Genomic DNA, 22,443 nt, shown 5'->3' on the forward strand with positions numbered 1-22,443 from the left:
AGATCTGAAATGTCCCCTAAAAGTCTACATTGTGGAGGTTCGTCTCCAGGGAGGTGCTTTTGAGAGGTGATGAAACTTTTAATATGTGGGGCCTGGTAGGAGGTTTTCAGGTCACTGAGGCTGAGACCCAAAGGGGATTGTGGGACCCTGACCTTTTCCTTTCTCCCATTCCCTTCCAGGAGGCAGACGTTTTGCCCATGGGCCCCTGCCATGAGGTGCTGCCTCACTACAGTCCCAAAACAGGGCCAGGCAATTATGAACTGGCACTTCCAAACAATTAGCCAAAAGACATCTGTCATCTTTATAACCTCGTTGTTTCAGGCATTTGTCATAGTGGCTGAGAGCTGATAATACAAGATTCTGTAATTTACTAAGCCTGAGCAAAGGCAGGGGTTGTTACCATAATCAAAGATGAAGAAACTGAAGCTCAGAGACAGCAAGCCATTTGTCCCGTTAAGAGAGAATGAAGAACTAGAATTCCATTCTTAGGATTCCTAATACGGGATTTCTTTTTTCCTGTCCTATCTCAACCACTTCTTTGATGTCTGATATGAGTAGTCAGATCTCAGGCTCTTCATGCTCATCATCATTTGTTTAGGATGAAGTTCATATAACTCTTTCTATTGCTGGAATACTCCCCGAATGTTTGCTGCCTTATTAGTTAGTACACTATAATGATGGATATGATTTCCTCTGCTCTTTTACCCAGATGGTACATGCCATTTGGAGAGTTAAATCCACACGCGTCCCTCAAACTAATCAATCTTGAAAGTTTTCTTTTCTGCACTCTCTTTGCAGGTCACCACTGTACTGTTTGCCAAGCCCTGAGAAGCCATACTACAACACAGATGGATTTTAAATGATGCCTCTTTTATCCAACATGCAGCTTCCTGCAACCTAGGGAAATGTTATATAAGAACAATTAAAGGCACATTATCATAAAAGAAGTGAAGAACAAATATTTCCTGTCTTATTAAATTATAATCATTGTTAAAAAAGCTGCAAGTATTTAGCACAGAGATACTATTATTTAATAACGTCTGCTAAGGCCATTTAAAAATTTTGTTTCACTATTTAGCAGTTTAAGTAATTAGCCTTATGGGTAACAACCTTAAATCTTCCTATTATTAATCATATGATATTTGAAAGGTACAGCTGAAATTCTATTTCTGTTCTAATACAGAAGGCTAGTCACAGGAGCTTTTATTACAATTGCTCTATTACATATTATATATATTCAACTAGGATGCTTTTTTAAAAGTATGATGTTGATGACTCTAGAACAAAATGCTTAAGACAATATCTTCCTGGGCAAACCAAAACTTACTATCATCCTACTTAAAATAAGAAAAAGCCAGTTTGAAAATCTGTTTTGTTTATAAGTAAAACAAGTCAAGAAAGAAGGGAGGAAGGAAGGAAGGAAGGAAGGAAGATCAATCCAAGTTGGGAAACAAGGGTAATTCCAAGTTAGATATGATGTTTTTAATTTGTAAGATTAGTTGTTTAGGAGTGACTCCATCTGCTCTTCTCTTGCCCAAGTAGAAAGAACAGAGTTTCAAAGATCTACAGCAACTGGTTAATTTTTGGTACCACAGTACTACTTACGTTTTTGGTGTAAGGGAATCTATCCATGGTCTTGTACCAAGGAAGTAAAGTTCCAAGCAGACCACTAACTTCCTTCAGGCCAAGGTGCAGCCCCCAGAAGCAGAGGAAATGGGCAAGAGTTCAGTCTTCTCATATAAACATTCTTTCCAACTCAATCTAGATGAGCTCTTCAGCTCATCCTAGTCTCAGCCCAAGAATGGGTTTCCTCCAGGAGGATGACACAGAACTAGAGGGAGTCAGGGACAACATACAACAGCGGGACCCATTAGCTGCACTGGACATTGATCAAAATGAACTAAACAACTCAATGGCAGCGATGGGAGGGAGGGAACAAGTGGCAAAGAGGAAACAGCTGATGCTATGCAAAACAAAAGAAATGTACATATCACCCAATGTGGAAGAAATAACTCATAGAACTCATAAATGTTATAGACCATGATAGACAATTTGCCCCGTGAAAGTTAGAATGTGTTTGTGACTTTAACTGAGCATCACTATCCCACAATACTGTGAAATTTGGGAAATTATGTAACCACTTAATCACAATAAAGAATTGGAAAAAAAAAAAAAGCATGGGTTTCCATGAAAGCCCTCTTCTGCACCAGCAAGGAAACTATCTGTGCTTCTGCTTAGAATGGAAGGAGAATGGCCTATAAGTCAGATAAGGCCTAGCTCAAATTTGAAGCTATGACAAAGAGACACAAGGCAATAACAAAAGGAGAAAGGTGAGCCTGGAGATTCAATAGGGCACAGTTTTGTCTCAGAATCTCAGATAGTTGTTTTCAGAAAATTTCTGTTCTGGCTTCCTGGCTCCTCAGCCTCTGTTCACACATTTCCAATTTACTGGAGCAAGTTTCCCAAAGATTTTTCAAGTCATCATACAATCATAGACTATTTAAGTGTTAGGTGTAAAGGAATCTATCCATGGTTGGTTTTGACAAACTAATATATTCATGGAGTCACCATATATATGCTGGTGAGGAGGCCATAATTATTTGTGTAGAATCACAAAGTTAGATCCCTCAACAAGGGAAAGACAATGGCCTTGGATGGCAAGTATGTCCTACGTATGAAAAGAAATCCAAAACACTTTAATGTGTTATTACAGTATACTGTTCCACATAGCCTCCTCTCAGTGACTAAAATGTGGAAGTTTACCCAAAAAAATAAACCCTCATAGAAACAATTACCCAATTTATAAATGAGTTAAAGACTTAAAGAGAGACTTCTCAGAAGAAGAAGAATGGACAACAGACACATGAAGAAATGCTCAACTTCTCTAGCCATAAAAGAAATGCAAATCAAAACAACATTGAGATTCCACCTCACCCCACTGGAATGGCCATTAACCAAGAAAACTAACGATAACAAATGCTGGAGGGGAAGTGGCCAAAAGGGAATGCTACTACACTGTTGGTACAAGTATAAACTTGTTCAGCCACTGTGGAAAGCAGTATGGAGATTTCTCAAAAGACTAAACATAGAGCTTCCCTATGACCCAGCAATTCCACTCCTTGGCATTTATCCAATAGAACACAAAAAAAGCTACTAGCACAACCATGCTCATTGCAGCATTATTTACTATAGACAAGATATGGAATCAGCCCAGATGCCCCTCCATAGACAAACTGATCAAGAACATGAGGTGTATATATACACAATGGAATTCTACACTTCCTTAAGAAGTGTACCATTTGTAAGGAAATGGAAAGACTTGGAAAAAATTGTAAGTAAAGTTACCCATACCCAAAGAAGCATAGGTTGCATGGTTTCTCTCGTGTGTGGTAACTAGAATTTGCCTATGAATCTACAAGTAAACACACTGGATGATAAAAACAAAAAAAATACAGTTGGACATGAGAAATTATACAGGACTTTAGACATTCACACAGTGAGACTAAAAGAGGATATGCTTAGGAAAGAATCACAAAGACTCCACAGCTATGTGATGTTTATTGATGTGAACTCTAAGAAATGGAAAGAAGATTCTTTCATTATTAGGGTTTTTAATTTCTCCTTTGTCACTGTTGTTTCTTCTGTACCCTTTGTCATGCATGAACATGAATCTGTTTGGAGGAGGGCAAGGAAGGAACACAGAAATGGTGAGACAAAGGGTGAACAAATGTAGCAGTGAACTATACAACTTGTGGGAGGGAGGGGGTTGTGAGGGAAAAATGGGGAGAAAGAAAGGGAAGGGGTGACACTCTTCAAAAAGAAATGTACTCATTACCTGACTTATGTAACTGTAACCCCTCTGTCTAATACCTTTACAATAACAATAAAAACAAAATAACATAAAATGTGGAAGTTTAGCTTCCACATATACATGCACTGGAGTTCTCATTCTTCACTGTTCTTCATTGTTCTCAGGAAGGAGAACAGTGGATGCTGTGAGGTCACCAGGGCCCAGCTCTGATGCTGTATAGTGCACCCAGTTCCTAATGCTCACAGAGGAGAGGGAATGGCAGCCTTGACAACTCCTTCAGAATTTTATTTCCTAAGGCAAGGATTTCCCTGCAAGATTTTGCTAAAGCAGTATAGCTTTGAGGCTAAAGAGAATGTTCTGGAATATCCCTGTTGGCCTCTGTACCTCAATATCTCTGCCACTCAGCTAGGTGACCTTGGGCACATTCTGTTCCCCTTTCCCTCCCTCTTCCCTCCCTCCCTCACTCCTTCCTCTACAGCAGACAGAAGAAAGAAGCATCCTCACCCTCTGATTAGTCTCAGGATTAAGTAAGATACTCACTTGTAAAGAGCTTACGGTAGGTGATTGGTAATTAGTTAATACTCTACATATGCTAAATTGTTTTCAAGTTTAAATACTATGTCTGATCCAGGGCTGAGCACACACCTTCTGACTTTCAGGTCAGGTGGTTAACCAACAGAAAGCTTCAATTGTTTAGTCATATTGAGTAATTTAAGCACTCTCTCTCTTTCTCTCCTTATTTTTTTCAATGACTGTCTTATAAGCATTCTTAACCTTATAAAATTAATTAATCACCATCGCTACCATCATTCAAGCAATACAAAAACTTTGGAATGAGTCAACTCTACTCTCTCTCTCTCTCTCTCTCTCTCTCTCTCTCTCTCTCTCTCTCTCTCTCTCTCTCTCTCTCTCTCTCTCTCTCTCTCTCTCTCTCTCTCTCTCTCTCAGATTGAAGCTGCCAGGACTTTATTTCCCTCCCTTCTCTTCTATCTCCTCTGATTTTTCTTCCCTTTCCTATCATTCTCCTTTTCCTCCCTCCCTCCCTCTCTTCCTTCCATTGCTGCTTTATGCGTATGTATGTATGTAGGTATATATCTCCCACCCTCTTGTGGTACTGGGGTTTGAACTGAGGTCTTCATACTTGTTAGGCAGATTATCTACCACTTGAGTCATATCCTCAGTCCTTTTCACTTTAGTTATTTTCAGATAGGATCTCTCAATATTTTTTCCCTAGGGATGACCTTAAACTTCAGTTCTACCTATGCTTTCCATGTAGTCAAAGTGACAGTACCATGACACCATACCTAGCTTGTTTGTTGAAATGGAGCCTTGCTAATTTTTGCCTAGGTTAGCTCCAAACCCTGATCTTCCTGAGTAACTGAGATGTTCTGTCTCCTGGGTAGCTGAGATTACAGGTGTCAGCCACAGCACTCTTGAATCTAACATTTATTTACATTTACTGAAGTTTACAAGTTCCTTTGTTCAGCACAAACAGGCCAGTTCCCTTGGGTCTAAGTCACCAGATTTATGGTATTGAAAGGCAGACAAACCTGTATTTGTATGCTGCGATACAGAAGAACCCAAAAATGCCACCACTTAATATTTCACTGGGAAGTCATCTAGTGTTTTTATTTATTTTTTTAATCTGGGGAAAACAGAAGCAAATAGGCTACCTTTTCTTTTATGTTCTGTAGGAATATTCCCATAATTATTATAAAAAACCATTTTTTCATATACACAAAAAATTATCTTCACATGGCATCATATTGTGTTGCTTACCTGTGTCCAAGTGGCCCCTTTTAAAAGGACATCAGTCTTATAAGATCAGGACCACCATACTCCAGTATGAACTCAACTAATTAGACCTGCAATAATCCTAATTTCACATAAGGTCAGACTCAGAACTGCCTGTGCTCAGGACTTGAACATATGAATCTGTGAAGCATCTAGTTCAAACCATGACATCAATGTAGAATATCCTCCAGCTTTTCCAGACTCCTATATAAAAGCTAGATTCATTAGGAAAATAAACTAAAACAAGCCAAAAACAGCCCAGTAATGTACTAACTATTTATTTCCCAAGTTTATAAAAGTAAAACTTCCCTTTTAGTAAAGCTACACTTACATGGAAGAAACCAACTTGATTTCGGTGCTGAGGGAAAAGAAAGAATTTGCCCTCTTTCCTTACACAAAGCCAAGCAAGTCCAAAGGAACAAGCGGTAGAGCAGCTCTGCCTATGGCCACCAGCATCTCAGTGTGGTCTGAACTCTGTCCAAAAAGATGGAGCGGGGAAGGGTGGGGAAGAGCAGCCCTCGAGATGTTTAACGCTCATTAACAGGAGCAAGAGTCTGTCTCATTCCTGTGCAGCCATGTGAACCTCCCGCTCTTACTTGCCAAGCCCCAGGGCCCAGAAACAAGCAAGTCAGAATAAGAAGTAACCACGGGATTGGCAAGGAACACGTAAGAGAATGCATTCCGACCCCAATTAAGCTTCCCTGAATCAGTGCTGCCAGTCAGAGCTCACCAGGCCCCCTCCTCGGGGCTCCTTCCAGGCCTGAAGAAAGTGCACAATAGCACGTATGGGGCTCATTGTGGGGGCATACAGGCAGTGTCAGGAAGGTAGTCAGGGAAGAATTGGGAGCTAGGCTGCCAGGTCAGCTGTATTGGGCCACTGAGTAGATCTGAGATCATCCCTGGGACTCAATTTCCTCCAGTATGACATGGAGGTAACAGTAGAGGTCGTAGGGATGCTAGGAAAGCTCAAGTATGCAAGTTATCATGTGTGAACTGCTTAACACTGAGAAAAGATAAAACGCTATAAATGTGAGCTATCCCTAACTTGAAAGTCAAAAATGTTCCAAAATCCACATCTTCCTGAGGGCCAGCAATGCCTCCAGAAATAGAAAACTCCATACTATGAAACGTGCCTAGTTCATACTTGCCTAGCTCCCTCCCGGATCTCCTTCATTCTACACCTTGGACAAGTAATAGTAATGCCAAGAGCCACACACATACCTACTCTAACAAAGGCCCATGGTAAAAGTCTAGTCCTGCAGGCTGGATTTATTGTCAAAATCCAAGTCATCCCCCAAAAGAAACATTTAATTTACAAGGCAGGTAAAAGATCCATCCCCAAGGATACTGCCCATCCCTTCTGTTTTGCAAGAACAGCCTTGCTGTGCCTTCTCTTGTGTCTCTCCCCACCCTCTAAATCATTTCAAAGCCTCCCATGGGCTCTCTCACCGCCCCATCCACCCTCCCAGTGCATCCTGCTCCTTAGTCCCTGTTCCCAGTGGATTCTATCCCTGGGACACATGGATTGGAGCTAGGAAGATTCCCTCCTTCTGGCCAGCATTTCAGAGGATTCTTAGAGACACTTGTTGAGCTGTAACCCTGAAAGCATTTTTCCTGTAAACACAATTGAAGGGGGGCCTTGTGAAGGGTCTCCAATGGTTTTAGGCATTTGCCTACTGGCCCACTATAATGAATTTAAAACACAAAGATAGTTTAAAGGAGTTTCTGTGACTCTCATAGTCAGAGCACCGGCCTAACAGCAGCAGAGGTACAGAGCAGATCCGAGGATAAATGAACTCTCAGCAAAGGGAGATACAGAAATCAGTCTCATCCATCAGGCTGAATGTCCACATTGTTTAGCTTCCAGAAGCTCAGTCATTTCCTCTCCCTTCCCCAGCACCTCTGACAAAGCAAATGTGCACAGCTTGCCCCAGAGCAGCCCTTGGAGGCAGGAGCTTCATTTGTCTCCCTACCAGGAGCCTGTATCTCCATAACTCAACCTGGCAAAGGGCCACAAAATGCAGGCCAGTCTGCCATGTGTGGGCTCCGTCCTAGTCACAAAACTGCTAGACCAGCTGTGTGTTAGATTTATTGGCCATGCCATTTCCTTCCTCTCCCTTCTGCTCCCCTTTCTTCTCGACTCTTCTGTTCTCTTCTGCTTCTTGTTCTCAAGGACCTAACTTTTATCTATGGAAGAAGTTTCTTGGTGAACATTTCTGATCTTAATCAGTTTGACAAAATGTGTAGCTTTCACATTAAGTAGACCAGTGATGAATAAGGTTATTATTTGTTTTTTGGGTTTTATTTTTGCTGTCTTCTTAATCTTTCATTACCAATTTTTGTTATTGTGAAAACACTATACAGAGGGGTTACAATTACATGGACAAGGTAATGAGTACATTTCTTATCAAGCATTGTTGCCTCCTCCTTTGTTTCCTCTTCCCATCCCTTCTCATCTCCCCTTCTCCCCCATTCCCATCCCCCCCTGCCAAAATTGTAAAGTTCGTTTTTCGACATAACGTCTTGTACATCTCATTGTTGCAATGGGTCCACCTGTATCCCTATCTAAACAATTTGTTTTTTCCCTTCCCCTCCACAAATTATACCAACATCAAATACAGTGAAAGCAGGGGTTATTATTTGTTTATTTTCTTTTTTCTTTTCTTTTTTTTTTTTTGGTAGTACTAGGGCTCTGAACTCAGGGCCTCACACTTGCTAGGCATGGGCTTGCTCTACCACTCGAGCCATGCCTCTATTTTTGCTTGAGCTTATTTTTCAGTAGGGTCTTGCTCTTTTGCCAGGGTTAAGTCTTGAACTGTAATCCTCCTATGTCTACCTCCTGTGTAATTTGGGTTACTGATGTATATGCCAGGACAGCCTCAAGAGGTACTGTTCTGCTCCCTCTATAGTCAGAAACACAAAACTCCATACCAACTTGCAATTACTAATGACATGTGATACGCATTTGCATCTACTCTTGGCTTATAAGAAGAAACTAAAAGGAAGCTAAAGTAATAAGAAACACATGGGAGCCATATCCCCTCACAAAGATCAGTCTCCCTTACAATGCTTCTAGGAATATAGTTTGTACATGAATGAACATGGCTCTAAACTTAAAGTACATTATCTATCATGCAAAGCACAAGGAAGGTATCCACATCACACATCAGCTCATTGCAAGGACAAGTCAGTTAAGGACCTGCCACTAGAAGTAAGCCTGACATTCCCCTTTTCTGGGGTGACTTTAACAACTCAAAGAAAAGCAAGACAAGTAACTACAGTATCTAAGCCAAATATCAGTATTAAAAAGTTACTAGTTTAGGGAGAAATAATTACAACACTCCAAAAACTTTATATGCAACAAATTCCTTGACAATTTTTAAAGTCATGATTCATTTTATTAGTGATATTGATGAGCTTTTACAGAGCCTGCCTCTTTCCATTGACCTAAAATATTCACTATTCTTAACAGAGTTTGACTTTCCTTTGAGAGGAAAAACATATTTTAAAATAGAGTGGCTACAAAATATTCATAATAGATCAAACAGAATGACTTTAAGTTGCTTAATAGCATAATGAACTTGCTACTAATTTATTTGGGTTATTAGGTTAACCATACTGTAGTTATTTTTAGGTGTCTTTGTTTTTGGAGATCCATACTAAAATATTTAGGAATCAAGTAATATGATATCTGGGTTCACTTCAAAATAATTGAGGGAAGTGGGGAGTAGATGGAAATACAGATGAAATCAGATGAGCCATAAATTGAAAATAGTTGAAGTTGGCTATTGGGTTTGTTTTTCTATTCTCTCTACTTTTATGTATGTTAGAAATTGAACATAATCATAAGAAAAAAGTCATAACAAGACAACAAAATGATCCAAATGTTAAATTTCTAATAACATGTACTGTTTAGAAATTTTTCCACTAAAAATATGAACAGAGGTAAAGGACATCAACCAGATCCTATTTAGAAATAATTTCCTCAAACTCCTGGAGCAGAAGTTAGAAAGCGGAGGTTCTTGGCCCAGCTTTGCCATGTATTAGCATGTCTCTTAACTTTTGTGGGTTTCATTGTTTCATTCATATAAAAGAGTTGTCCCAGATCTCTTCCAGTGATAAGATTCAATGAAATATGAAGCCTGCTTGAAAATAAACAGCAGAATAGGTCAGACAAGCAGTTTAAAGTGCAATTCAGACACAGTAAATCCTAACAGCTGCAAAAACTCTATGGTGCATTTGTTCAACTACAAAAACTAAACTTCACACCTAAATATTAGAGGAACAATTTTATCTAACATTGACCAAATTCTCATCTTTCTTTCTCTTTATGTAGTCATAACTATACTCCAGAATCAAAGCAGAATGAGGTCATAGGATTTAACTGCATTAGGTGTCACTGAATTCTTAACAGTATCCCCAAGATGAACTGATTCACTGGGAAATGAGAGACTGTTTTATGTCTGGAAAGTGCTCTGTTTTCTCTTTTATATCTGCTTCAGAAAGTGGGATCCAAACTCTCAGGAACCCATAAAGATCAATAGGTATTCTAAGTCAGAGTTGAATTAATAGAAAGTCCACAAATAGGAAAATAGGAAAGGGGCTAACTAATTAGATTACCATATGGCATTTCATTTCAGGGATTCAGATTCCCAAATTCTATTTGAGTAACTCCCATTTAAAAAAAAACAAAAACAAAAACAACCAAGCGAAAATGTGTTGTAGGAAAAAACATTTCCACTGTCAATTTTCAGCACAGTTTGTAGTATGGCACAGTTATACACATTAGACCTAAAGAATTAATGGCTGTCACCCAAACTCCTCACTCCGCCCCATTGGCCATGAAACATATTACAGAATGATACTTTAGATGAGACCCTCATTACATGTCATAATTCAGTTCTAGGTCAGTTCAAGTGCAAAGTAGTCAAAATAGGTTATTTTTCAAGTTGTCAGGTCAAATTAAGAATCAGTCCTAGAATAATGCTCAACTATGTCTTGATCTATAATAATTCTTTACATTTTCTCTTGGTGTCGTGTAGCCGCCACAGAGATGATGGATCAAATGCCACAAGAATGATTAAATCAGATGAGATATTTAAACTCATGGTATGAAGCAGGCTGGAATGAGGGTGAGAATTACATAACTGAACATAAGAAAGCCATTGTTCCTGGGCAATCTGCCTAACATCTTTTTTCTTTTTCCAGTACTGGACTTGAACTCAAGTCTTCATTCATGCTCTTGCTTAGCTTTTTATATTCAAGGCTGGTGCGCTATCACTTGAGTCTCTCCTCCATTTCAGTCTTTTTGCTGGTTAATTGAAGATAAGAGTCTTATTAACTTTTCTGCTCAGGCTGGTTTCAAATCACAATCCTCAGATCTCAGCCTCCTGAGGATGTAGTATTACAAGCATGAGACACCAGAGCCCAGCTGAAACACCATCTAAACTTTTTGACATTTTTACAAAGTTTTCAATATTCCCTTGGTAGTAACCATGCTGAATTCTATCTTTCACATTTAAAATAATCCATTTAATCATTTAGCAAGTACTTAAGAGCCTAAGCTGTGTCATAGAATTCCCTTTCAATTCACTGCCCAAGATTCTTCCTGTTCTCTATGATTAGGCCTAAGATTTTCTCACCATCCTCATGTTGAGTTTGTACTTCTCTCCTGGACAATCTTGGAGTTTAGGGTGAGTTTCATCAGCCCCAGGAGCTCAGAAAAGACAATTCCCTTTAGTTTCATTGAAGGCAGAAAAGGATCTTGTGGTGATGTGGACCACATCTTGTTTGTTGTACTTGGAAAATAGTTCCAGCTTCATCCCTTCACTTGATGTCCAAAATATGAATAGCCCAACCAAGGAGACACAGTTAACAGCTGCACACAAAGATCTATATTTTAAATCTCCAATCATAATATGTATTCCTTGTGGGCAGTAGGGGAAAACCTCCTTTTCAAGGTTTATACACAGGTAGAAAAAATCCACTAAACCCTATTCAAAAGTTAACTGTCAGTCAAAACTATTACCCTCGTGATGTTCTTACTCTAGCTAAAGTTCTCTGCTCTGTCTCATGCTACAATTTAACATACTGGTGGTTCAGATTTCAGAGCTTTTTTCAAAATTTCATTTTAAAAAAGACTAACAGAAATACTATCACAACTTTCTGCTTTTTCACACTATTTTTAATCCATCCGTTCTCTTTAATCCATGTCTTATTTCCATACATTTCTAATGTATGTCCCACCAAATATTCATACTAAGTTAATTCTAATCTACACATTTCAGTCCTATCTTTTCCATTTTCTGGCAATTGAAAACATCAACCCAAATGAACCTTTCTTTCTCGGGTATCCTGTCACAGGGATGAAGAAATGACTAACACAATTACCACTGTTTACATTTATATTGCATTAGGTAATATTAGTGACCTGGAAATAACCTAAAGTGTTACAAGAGAATGTGATTTGCAAATACTATGCCATTTTTGACACAAGAGAACTGAGTGTCTTCAGATTTTGGTGTCTGCGGGGGTGGTGGAACCTCTTTGCTGTAGATAGCAAGGGACACCTGGACTAACTACATGGCGCTCCAATAGCAATCTGAACTCCTGCTGGATGTCCAAGTAGTTGCGAAGCCTGAGAGATTTCTGCAGGTTCCTCCACAGTAATGAGAGAGTACAGAGACCTTAGAGGCCTCTAGGGAGTGCCTGTTCTGTGGGACATGGCAGGAAATCATGCACATGGGATGCATTTGGCTGAGAAGAGGCAGCTAGCTGCGTGAGAGGTTGTATGTAGGATCCACGGAGGTGGGGAGGGATGAAGTGGTAAGAAAGAATAAAAAGTGACTATTCCAGAAAGATTATTTGGCAAAGCAAGGACAGCCTGAGGTGGCCTGAGGTCATTACAGCCAACTTATACCAACCCCTAAAACCCCTGGAATATTTCTAGACTTAAATATTAAAATAGACACATCACACGAGAGCTATGTGCTCTTTATCTTTTATGGAAACAGTCTGTGAGTGCATGAAGTTGAGCTATAAGTCTGTATCTTCTACAGCTACTTCTTTTTAAATGACAAGACACCATTGTGCAGATTTCATCTCAAAATTAAAAAAAAAATCTATCAATAAGTAAAGAACAAATCCAGCCAGAAAAGCTTTCATTGAAAGAAAAACAAAACAAAACAGGGAGAAAAAAAATGAAGCCTTCAGCTTACCCCTTGTGGCTGTCCTTTATGCTCCTAATCTCAATACAAAGGTTAGGATTAAAAGCATTGACATTAAAATAACCCACAGTTTCTGCTTTGAAGTCTAATGATGACAATAACTAAAATCTGGAGTGGCTTTTGAGAAAGCAGAGTCCTTCAAAATCCTTTGAAATGTTAAATACTAAAGTGAAGAGGTCCCTACAGAGGACTATTTTTCCTAAAAAGTGCACAATGAGCATGCTTTTTAAATTCACACTCATTCAGTTTCCTTTCAACACTGAGATTGCGTTGCATGTATGTTCCCAATTTGCTATCCACTGAAATGCTAATTCAAAATCAAAATCAGAAACCAACTTTCTGGATTAAATGCAGGAAACAACTACTAAAATAGAATAATTTGTCCTTATGAAGTAACAAATATTTCCGATTTTATAGTTGCTCTCACTTTATATTTGGTAAATCCACTACTGAAGACATAAGAAAAGGCTCTTCCAAAAACTAACCAAAAGAATAAAACAAAATGAACAAACTTAGAGGAGTAGTACAAGGCCTGTAGATTAGTTTTCTCATTCTTGAAAATTCTACAAATGGCATTTTTTCCTGGCAGATTCAAATAAACCTGCAAATGTTCCCTCAGCAAAGCCATATCAGAGCAATATTTAGCAAATGCAGCATGAACTGGACAGTTCTGGGATTTCTCTCTCTTAGGGGGGAAAAAATCAGTCTTTTCCTCCTAGCAAGTAGCGTTGGATGGTTATTGAACTTTTCTATAAATCAGTTTCCTCATCCAAAAAAAGAAAATCAGCTGAAAATTCTTCCAACACCCTATGACTGCCAGAATTTGAGATTTTAAATTACATGAAAATGTGTTGTTGGGTAGGTGCTTAAAATTATTAGTAAGGTTAATGACTTTCAACTACAAGCTCAAAGATTGTTGGCCACCTACTCTGCCATGAAGAGAATGTAAACAACATTGCAATCAAGCCTAAATCCTGATTTTCTTCGTCAAAATTAATCTTCACACTCAGGGCACTGGTGTCTCATGCATTATAATCCTAGCTACTCAGGAGGCTGAGACCTAAGGATTATGGTTTGAAACCAGCCCAGGCAGGAAAGTTCATGAAAGTCTTATCTCCAATTAACCACCAGAAAATCAGAAGTAGAGCTATGGCACAAGGTCTTAAGTTCAAGTGCTCAGCTCTTAAGTTCAAGCTCCAGGACTGTCCAAAAATAATCTTCATATATTCTTTTTTTTTCTTTTTTCTTTTTTTCTTTTTGCCCGTCATGGGGCTTGAACTCTAGGCCGGGGTGCTGTCCCTCAGCTCTTCAGATAAAGGCTAGCACTCTACCACTTGAGCCACAGCACCACTTCTGGCTTTTTCTGCTTATGTGGTGCTGAGGAATCAAACACAGGGCCTCATGCCTGTAAGGCAAGCTCTCTACCACTGAGCCACCTTCCCAGCCCAATCTTCATATATTCTAACCCATTCATTCTTTTGGTCAGTGAATTAAACTGAAGATTGGATACATGCTAATATGCCAGCGGTTCCCCAAATTCAGAACATTCTAGCAGGATCTTTACTGAAATGTGTAGGATTCATGCTAAAATAAAGAGGAAGTTGGGGTGGGATCTAAAGATTCTTTATTTCTCTCAGGGTTGCAGGAGATGCTGAGTTGGCGGGCCACAGACCACACTTGGAGTGGATATCCTAATTCAGGAGGTTATAGGAAGCAGAAACTTCCTGACCTTTAAACAAAATTGCCAAGATGATTTTGATCCCCAAGACAGAAAATTGGTCAAATTCTGGTCATATACAAATTTTTAATCTTTGCTCTTCATAGTATATCTACAAGTTGGGAAGTTTGGGGCTGGGAAGGTAGCCCAGTGGTAGAGTGTTTGCCTTGAATGCATGAGGCCCTGGATTTGATTCCTCAGCACCACATAAGCAGAAAAAGCTGGAAGTGGCACTGTGGCTCCAGTGGTAGAGCGCTAGCCTTGAGCTGAAGTGCTGAGAGACAGCGCCCAGCCCCAGAATTCAAGCCCCAGGATGGAACCAAAAGAAAAAAAATAAAAGTCGGGAAGTTTTTACAGATACAATGACATGGGAGCTGTTTTCCCCCTGAATGGCCAGTGGAGGATGATGCTAGGGAGTGGCTTTACAGAGGGACCACATTTTCTCCAACACCCTTTTGTCTCCGTTAGCATTTTGGTCACTGTGACAGAAAATCTGATAGGAATAACTTAAAAGGAGAAAAGATTTAGAGTATTCAGTCCTAATAGGGGAGCAGAGATGTTACAATCACTATGGCCAGGAAGCAGAAAGAGAGAGAGAGAGATAGGATATGGCTAAGACAAGTTATAGCTGTAAGGACACACCTCCCCAACTACTTCTTCCAGCTATGCCCCTCCCCCAATGGCTTCTAGAACTTCCCCCAATAATGTTACCAACTGGGTGGAGGTCAAGGCTTCAACACATCAGTTGACATTGCATCAACCCCTAACTCTCCCCCCCGCCCCCCCCCCACACACAAAGGCTATGTGGTGGTGGCCATGTATCAAAATTTTATGCTGCTGCAAACTTTTTTTTCACGCTAGAAATATACTCCCCAGTTCCCATGTCACCATGGTACTCAGAGGGCCACACCTAGGCAAAAAGAACAAAGCTCCCCTCCCCTGATGTAGAAGTTCTACATCTTTCACTAGGGCCTTAAACAGTCCTATAGTCAGGTCCCTAGACATCACATCACCAGGGCCTTGAGCAGTCACACATCTGGTCCCCTAAGCATCACATCAAGACTTATTGTTCCCAGAAGACTTACACATAAACGGCAGACTGACTGTGTGCAAGAAAAGGCACCTCATCAGAAGGGCTAAACAATGCATGAAGAGGTTAGGCAAGCTCCTACAGAGCTTCTGATTGGGTCTTCTGACTGATGGGGCCCACAAGTGCTCTAGAGGGTCCCATGGCTCTCTCCTAAAGATATCTTATTAAAACCCTGTGCACAACTGCACCCTGGCTGGTGTCCTCTCTTGGAACCCCTCCCGCCTAGCAGGACGCTCTCCTTCTCTTTTTCTTTAATACATCTTTGCTGTTGTACTTCTCCCTCTGTGGCTATGGACTCCTTCTTCAGGGCCATAGAGAGATAAAGGCCCTGACCCAGGAGCGGTAGTTTTTCAGTCTCAACATGTTTCAAGAAACTAGTAGAAAGGAATGTCCTAGGGACCCACTTCACCAGTTTAAATTACCTGTCTGCCAATCCCTGCTCTGCCCTCCTCATTCAGTAGGCACATGCACAGCAGTGAAGTATCATGGCTCAGGCCAGAGCAGAGCACAGGGAAGGCTCAGTGCCACAACCATCACACACAGCTCAGACTTGGCAATTTCTCTCAGCTTAACGTGACCACTTTCACTTAAAAAAAAAAATCTCCTCTCTAGTGGAGTTCCATTTCTGGTCATTAATACTATAAACAAGAAATAGCAAGAAGCCTATTAGTCATCTACTTACTGGTCTAAGCCAACCAGGATGCTAGGCCAGAGCTGGCATTTACCCCAAAGGAAACGAGGCCCAGACTTCCCAAGCCCGCTGTACACATAGCTCTCAGGCTGGCTTGGGAGGTTCCCAAGAGCTTGTAGCTGCCACAAAATGGGGAAGGGGGTGGTGCACCCACCTGCTTGGGAAGCTTCCCTTCAAGTTCAAATGACAAACAACACTCTATCAAAAACAATCTATGCCAGAGGCTGGGTCCAGCCAGAAATAGAACTTGGGTATCAAGAGATCTGCACCTCTTGGGAAACTCGTGGAGTTTAAGATTAGCATCAGCAAAATGCTCTGACATCTTTGCTGATGTCAGGACTCTGAGCAAGAGGATTGAAAGTATTCCAGTAAGAATAAAATAAGCAAAACCCCAGCCTTCTCAAAAGCCAAGCTTTAAGTTCATCCAACAATTCAACACCCACCCACCCCCCACCCCACCCCCAGCTTGTTTTTTCTGGAAAGACAGTGTAGGGCTAGATTTATCAGAGTACTTTGCAAACAAGGAATCAACCACCCTATTGCAAAGAGGATGGGGGAAAGAGCTCCAGAGGCCAGAGGCTGGCTTCACAAGGCCTGCAGCTCCCAGACAGGTGATAGAGAGCCCTCTAGGTGCCAGAGCTGCCTATGGCAAGCTCAGCTCTTCAAAGGCAGACTTGTCCTGGGACAAATACAGAGGTACCCTAGCAAAACCATGCAGCCTCTGGGAAAGTGGACAAGAAAGAAGAGGAAACAGAACTATAATGGTCTCTTTCCTTCTGCCCTCGCCTCTGAAACCTTGTGCATGTATTCACCACTATCTAATGCTAAATTCTAGAGAAGAAAGTAAGGGAAGGAGGGAAGGAGAGAGGAAGGAAGGACTATGCATGTATTTGTTGTTTTTGTTTTGTTTTTCCATATTTGTTTTTAAAGGAGGGTAAGAAGAATTGGAGCTCCGTTTCCCCACAATCCTTATCCTCTCCAGCCCCTACCATTTGACTTTACTGGTGACTGAGGCACAATGCTGGCTAGGAAAAGAGGCAGTAGAGATCCACTAAGTCTCAGGCCAGTGAAGAATAGGCATTCTTCAAAAATACAGCAGAGGGGCCCATCAGCTGCACTGGACACTGATAAAAGTAAACTAAGCAACTCAAGGGCAGTGATGGGAGGGAGGGAATGAGAGGGGAAGAGGGAACAGCTGACACTAAGCAAAAGGAAAGAAATGTACATATCACCCGATTTGGATAAAGTACTTGTTTTGTCAAAGTTTGTAGAGTTTATAAGCTTTATAGACCATGATAATGACAATTCACCCTGTGAAGGTTAAAATGTGTTTGTGACTTTAGCTAATTCTCACTATCCCACAATACTATGAAATTTATGTAATCATTTAATATCTATAAAGAAATTTTAAAAAGAATAGGCATTCTTCAAAAGCGTGTGCTCTGTTCTTGAGAAAGCACAGAAACCAAAGGCATCCCATAACATACAAACTGAATTTCTTACAGTAAAATTGCAGGACAAACCTAGAAAAAGACATATATACAGTGTCTGAACAAAGATGGTCACAGTTCTACAAATCATGAAAAAAAAAACGTTATTGGAAAGAGTTCTATACAACTGCTTAGAATAATGCATACATTGTAAAATAGTTACCAAAGTGACAAAAGCTCATTCATTATCTTTAGTCCTCTGGAGATTCTCTAAGCTTCCAGGAGACAACTGATTGCAGCTGCTTAGAGAGAATTCTATAAATCCAAACTCTGGCCACATGCCTGTCTGCCCTCTCTGAGACACAGTAAACACGAAAAGACGTTTTAATTCAGTTTTGACTGCAGGGAGGCTGGGGTTGAAGAAAATTGTACAACACTGCGGTACAGACAAAGAAAAATGACTCACAAAGGGGTCATGTTTAAAGGGAGATGAAGACTTTCCCATAATGTCACTAGAAGAAAATGTCACAACTAGTTCCAACATAGGTTGGGCAACTTGTCTTAGTGTATCTTTTTGCTGCTATAACAAAATACACTTCTACGGTTGTGGTTACCTGGAGGCAAACATTTTTCTAAATGAAGAAACTTCAGAAATGAAAAAGTTATGCAGGCAATGAAATTATGCAGCATTCTGAGAGGTGTGATGGAATCTCACACTTTCCACTCCATCCTGCCTGAGATCCGAATCATCCCTTTGTATCCACATTATATATGCTATGCACCCATTAGTCACTAACAGCCAACTAGGTTATCAGACCAACTGTTGCAATATCACAGTGCTTGTGTTCAAGTTAGAGGTGAACAGTAATACTATTCACATTATTTATGTCATTTGCCTCGCATCATCTCCTCATGTAGGCATGGCATCATGTCACATTATCACAAGGAAGGTGAATCTGGTATGAATAAGGTATTGAAAGAGAAAAAGAGAGACACACAGACAGACAGATATATAGAGAGAGACAGACAGACAGCGAGACAGAGAGACAGGCAGATAGATGATAGACAGGACATTCACATAACTTTATAAGAATTATTCTTTTTATCATTAGTATTGTTAATTTCTACTATGCTTAGTTTATAAAGTAAGTGATATTATGGGTGTGTATGTAAAGGAAGTTGCATAGTATATATAGGGTTTTGTGCAATTTGTAATTTCAAGGGTTGACTAGTTCTTGGAATATCCCATTGGAAAAGAGGATTTTGTGAACCTGTCAACACATAGCATTGGTACATAACCAAGGCCTTCATGTAATAGTATCCCAGAGTAGAAGGCAGGACAGACAGAGAGACCAAAGAGAGAGAGAGAGAGAGAGAGACAGAGAAACAAATAGACAGAGCTAAAATTCCCATTAAAGCAGCCCATGTAGACACTAGTGTACTCATGAAGGTGAAGGCTGAATGGCTTAGTCACCTCCTCACAGCCCTGTTTCTTCATACCTTCACAACGGCAATGAAATTGCATGAGTTCTAGAAGTGCCACTCAGACCACAGCACATATCCATGTCCATTTTCTTCCTCCAAGTCTCTGTGATCTGGTTGTTGTTGTTGCCATCTGCTGGGATAGTGGCACAACCATGTCTGGGTCAAAATCCCTTTCTCTTATTAAGATACAATGACCATCCATCTATTTAGCTTTTACTTTATGGTGACCATCACACTACCTTCTCACATATGCCAAACTCCCATGAGGAATAGATAGATGACCCCTTCTAAAATTCAGGTCCAAGTACATGGGCAAAGGGACAGCAGGTCTGGACAAAAGTCCACCCATGCTCTCCCACTTGAGGAGATGTCACTGAAAACCCACGACAGAGCACTAGAGTGTCACTTCTGGGAAAACAATAGTTGGCATGTCCAGTGGCTCAGGAAACCTTACATGTGTACAAGTACAACATGGAGCCTCCCTAAGCAATTTGCAGAAGTGCAAATAATAGTGGTGATGTAACTAACCAATCACATGCCTCCTTCTAAAGAATACCAGGATGCTCACATGCACCATCTTGCTTTTCCCTTCAGCATATGCAAGACACTGAAGGGTGGCACCACTAATACATAGTACCTGTGCCATAGTCCCTGGGCCGGGGATGCAGTTCAGCAGGGGAGCACTTCCCTAGAGTTTGATCCTCAACACTGCAAAACTCAATAATAAAATAAAATCCCCAAATATCAACGTTCCAGGAGAAAGGCTGCATGTTGCATACATTACCAGCACAGCCACCATTTAAAAGCTGTCAAGGCCATCTTCATCATCCTTCAAAACCCTGAAACAGAATGCTCATAAATCAACCGGGGGTGGGGGGGTGCGGTGCTGGGAAGGTGGCTCAGTGGTAGGTAGAGCACTTGCCTTGCATGCCTGAGGCCCTGGGTTCGATTCCTCAGCACCACATAAGCAAAAAAGAAAAAAGCCAGAAGTGGCGCTGTGGCTCAAGTGGTAGAGCGCTAGCCTTGAGCTGAAGAGCTGAGGGACAGCGCCCAGGCCCAGAGTTCAGGCCCTACAACTGGACCCCCCCCCAAAAAAAAAATCAACCAACCTCCTACATTCATCTATAGGCATGATACAAAAAAAAAGTAAGAAAGAAAGAAAGGAAAAAAACCTCTCAGACAGATCTAAACAGTCTTAACAGGATGTCACATTCAGGATAAAGACATAAAACTAACTCTATATTAAAATAAAGAGATCACTTCTGGAAAAAATAAATAACACTTTAAAAATCTGAGAAGTAATGTTCACAGCTTACACACAAGTCACAGAACGTGACTTTCAGGGAAGTGTGCTGACTTATCACTGATTCCAAGGTTTTTGTGGTTTTTTTCCAACCTTCACTGAAAAGCAAATCACAGAGCCACAAAGACAACTGACTAATCTCATTATAGCAGACCTGAATTCCAAAGTGTCAGATACATAAGATACCATGGGGTGAGAAAACTTGAGATTGAAAAAAAATCACAGAAAGCAGATGGTCAGTGAGTTACAAGCACCCAAGCCATGCATATACGTGGGTTTCTCTTGTTTACTCAGTTATTGGCATAGACCAGCACTTACCCTAGCAACAGCTATCTCATATGCTTCTTGGGTTGCAACATACCCAGTTTCTAATTTTAAAAGCCACCACTTCACAATCTGCAAGAAGCTATGGAGGTTATCAGTGTTAAATAGGCTATTTCAAGTCTTTGATACTGAGTCTTTTTAATTCTCTCTTATACTTGAATTTTCAAAGACAATTGTACATGCACAAAGTCTGCACAATTCTAGGATCTGACTGTAATTTCCTTTAGAGTTTATGTGAGAGTCAATCCTGAATGCAAAGTATTTCTAACATATAAGGCAACTTGAAAAAAGTCCTTTCAAGTGGCTTTGAGATGGTATGCTATCTTGGGACAAGTTAGTCTGTCTGTTGTGAGAGGTTTGGTTGGTTGGTTGGTTTTCAAACTGCTATACCTCATATGAGATTATTACTTTAGCATAGAAGGCACAAATTTTCATCCTTACAAAAAGGAATTACTAGGATACCTAAGATCCAGTATTTCTCTCTATTATAAACACTTATTTCTGTAGTGAATTATAGCTGTACTTTTTGTTTATCGTATTGAATATTTCATAAGAAGAGCTCATGGTCTGAGAAAATTTCCAAGCTATAACTTATTACATAAGGAATTCATTTTTCTCCTAAAAAAGAACTGGGCCTGAGGTGGTAGTTACAAGGCAGAATAATCACATGCAGATGTAAAAATACTCATACCAAGTAGAAAGAAATAATAATAAAATAAACCTTGTATGTTTTTCTTTTTTTAAAAAAAAAAAGTCAGATACAGACAGCAGTAACTTGGCCCCTGACTGTCACTAATTGCCATTATTATGAGCTGCTGATGGCTCCTAATGGCACTATTTTTTCTGAGCAATGGTTTTATATTATTTTTCTGGCGCAAAAGCCCATTCAGAAATACCACAATGTTCTCAGACCAAAACTAAAGTGACTAAGAGATTAAAAGCAATTAGTATAATTTTACTCATTGGCATTAATATTGAAAGCAGATCAGGATATTACATGTTCCAAAGTTCAAAAAAAATTTAAGTTTTGTAAGATTTGAAAACAGAACAGAAAATGCCTATCCAAGGCAAGAAGACATGTCTTCTGAAGAGTGGCCAAGTGGAGCATAAAAACACCTGATGACAAAATCCTGGAGCAACAGTTACAACCCCAAGCAATATAGACTGTGGGTCCCCTACAAGATGACAATGCTTCTTAAGCACACCCCAGCCCACCAAAACAGAGGAGGGAATTCAAGAAATACAAAGGTCATCAATAATTTCAGGCAACATATAATTAAGATCTACATGATTTTTTAGGATAGATTCATAGAAGATTTCATGCAAGAACATTTTTTTTTAGATACAGTACCTTCATGAAATGTAGATTCACCAAACTGAGGAGGGGGAAAAAAAACAACATCCTCTTTGAAAGTACACTTGTGTGTTTTTAGGAACACAGTTCTATCAACAGAGTTCTATTAATGAGCACTTCATATTCAATGGGGTAATAACTGGATTCTTATCCTGGGGCAGCGTGACACCTGAAATTTGGAGCTGTGACTTAAACCATACAAAGATGGAAATGTTATG

The 22,443-nt window shown here is 40.1% G+C and overlaps 1 protein-coding gene across 2 annotated transcripts in view; it reads right to left on the reverse strand.

The window, feature by feature from the left end:
- Stox2 (storkhead box 2) overlaps window positions 1-22,443 on the reverse strand; it is a 209,716-nt gene that overhangs the window by 115,966 nt on the left and 71,307 nt on the right. The gene's annotated exons all lie outside the window — the stretch shown is intronic.

Source organism: Dipodomys merriami, unplaced genomic scaffold (genome assembly GCF_024711535.1).
Source record: "Dipodomys merriami isolate MVZ:Mamm:240054 unplaced genomic scaffold, mDipMer1.0.p SCAF_12, whole genome shotgun sequence".
In the NCBI taxonomy this organism is placed as follows: domain Eukaryota; kingdom Metazoa; phylum Chordata; class Mammalia; order Rodentia; family Heteromyidae; genus Dipodomys; species Dipodomys merriami.